Source organism: Nilaparvata lugens, chromosome 6, assembly GCF_014356525.2.
Source record: "Nilaparvata lugens isolate BPH chromosome 6, ASM1435652v1, whole genome shotgun sequence".
In the NCBI taxonomy this organism is placed as follows: domain Eukaryota; kingdom Metazoa; phylum Arthropoda; class Insecta; order Hemiptera; family Delphacidae; genus Nilaparvata; species Nilaparvata lugens.
In genome coordinates this window covers 42,987,122-42,989,937 of record NC_052509.1, presented here as the reverse complement: position 1 = coordinate 42,989,937, position 2,816 = coordinate 42,987,122, and positions in this window count along the sequence as shown.

Genomic DNA, 2,816 nt, shown 5'->3' with positions numbered 1-2,816 from the left:
CTTGCGTTTTATTCATACTTTGCTCCATCCATGATACATAAGTAGAATTGTTACTCTGCAATAGTTCAAAAAATTTACTAAGAGTAGAAACATTTGCTTGGAAAACCAAGTTAATAGAAATGGGTTATAAGTATTTTTAGAAACGTAATTTTTTATTCACTGCCACAATGTTTAATGCTCATATTGTGTGAGTTCTTTAAATCATTTGACAACGAATCAAAAACGAAAAGTTTAACCTGCTCTACCTGTAGAATAATTCACTGTAACACCTATTTATAAATGATCATCTATATTCTCAATCTCAAATTAGTTCGAAGCTAGGTTTATCCTTGAACTATGAAATATTACTACTTTGAACGCGTGCTCATACCTTATGTCGACGAATGTTTCTTGATTCAGAATGCATTTGCTTGCTAAAAAGGGTTGATTGAGATTGTAGAGATATGTTCTATAACTGTCTCGCTCCGGAATTGATTGCTCCTACATGACAGGATCCTATTTCAGTTAGATTGTTAGATTCTTATTTTTATTATTCTATCTCAGGATTTCAAGATTATTTGTGATAGTAAAAATCAAATCGTTTGATAATAAGAAATAGACCCGAAACTGCAGTTTGTCGAATCGTTAGTATTATTGTGCTACGTTCTATGATGTGCAAAACATCTGCCCGCTTGTACAGAAATAGTCATAATCGCGTTACAACAGTGAGTTATCATCTTTATAAACGGGTGCAGGTGCGGATGAAATTCCACGTTCAGTTTGTTTAGAGTTGCCACAAAACAGAATCTGCTGCCAAAACAGACAATTAGCTGTGCTAGCATTAGACTAGACAGCATGGCATGGCCCGGAGCCGCATACTCAACTACAATCCCTCTTCAGCTTCTGTATGAATTTCGATATTTTCTTTTCATTCGTTTCTCGGCTCGAAAACACAAAACAAGTCCGGGGTCCTGGCTGGCATCCAGCATCTCGTCATTATATCCAGCCCGGCCTTTGTCACATTTTCACTTTACTCCCTCACAAAATTAGAAGCGCTTCCATCAACAATATTCAATGGTTTCCAGCGACTTGAAGAGTATTTTAAAAAACAGTTCCGAGTGTGAATCATCTTCTGTCTCTTATTACACCCGTCTAATTCAAAAGCAATATTGAATTGACTTGAAGAAATTGATTTTTTTCTGCTTTAGCAAGAAATTATTAATAGGATTTGTGAATCATTTTCAAATGACTGAATCTAATTGAAAGTAAAAGTATACTCCTTCATAATATAGACGATTTTATCCTATTTAGCCTTACTAAATTATTCAGAAATGATTTCAAAAATATACGAATAATTGCATCATATCAAAAAGCATATCAGTTGAATCAGCAATTGCTACTTTTGCATCTATCCACTTTAAAGTCAATATTTGATTGAATCTAGTTCGATTTGATTATCTTCCATTCTCAATTTTAGTCATGGACATCATTTGTGAGTTATTAGTGGAATAAATGTAATGAAAAGCTGAGATATTTTACTTCTCCATGATTTTATATAGGAGGATTTAAAACTACTTTACTCAACATCTTATAAGTGAATGGAATAGGTGCATATTAAAAAAAATAATGTTACATTTTCAGCTTAAAAAATATATGATTTATAATTTGGCTGTAATAAACTGTGGAATTTGCCTTGACATTGTGAAATCTATTCAATCTTAAAAGAATAGTGAACTTCGCTGTTCCGCAAAGTACAGTTGAAATAAATATGGTGTAAAGAATTGATCTAAAAACCATGGTCCTTTGAATAAGATTTGTTATATTCAATTGACAATAATCCAGTTAATTTTAATTAGTTGAATCAAAAAACAAATTATAACTTTGTGAGCCCTAATTTTTTATATTCGTTTTCTGTCTAATTCTTAAACACTAACAACAGGGATTCAAATTACTCCTAATTCTCATTGCTATTAAAATAACAAGTAGCCTATTATTATTATTGATAAACTTTTTTCAAACTAATTTAGGAATCAACTTCATAAATAAATAGCAGCAACCAAAGAAATCATGTAACATTTTTTTCAAAGAATTGCACAAGTCAATTTAGTTAACCAAGCTAATGAATTTTCTTGCAAATTTGTCAGTTGAGGTCACTCTTCTATGAAATAAGATTTTTGCAACAAAAAACACACTTTTACTAGTGAATATATCTGTCTCTTGTTCTACGTTTTTGTTAAGACGCAAAAGTGGATTAGAAGTTTTGTAGAGTCTTTGGGATTTCAACTGGTGTTATTAATTTTAAAAGGATGAGTGAAATCGTAGCTGAACAGCTGGTTAAAATATTTTTCTCTCCTCTTTCATGTATTTCTTCCTTTCTCTATCACATCCTCCGTTTCTATATTACTTGTTTCTTCAGTCGATTATGATTATCGCAATAATACTATTCCATCCAAGAGTATCATCCGCCTTACTATGTGAAACATTAATCTTTGAGCAACCTATTTTATTGTTGGCAGAGCTTTTAGCTGCGCTACTTTTTATGTCTCTCTTTCTCCGACTCTTTTAGAGTGTGCGCTCAGTCTGCGAAAGCAGCTGTGTCAATTAGAAATATTGTCTTTTTGAGTTGTTGAGTTGGAATAATGTCGAGCGAAAATGAAATCCTATTTTTGTTAGACGTCTATAAATAAATACTATGTCTCTCAACGTTATTATCTTTGCTAAAACAACTACTGAAAGAATTTTAGTTGTGAAACTATGAAACTATCATCTTCATTCTATATATTTTTCAAATTTTAGCCTTTTCATGGTAAAAAATCTGGTGTGGTACACTCACATAA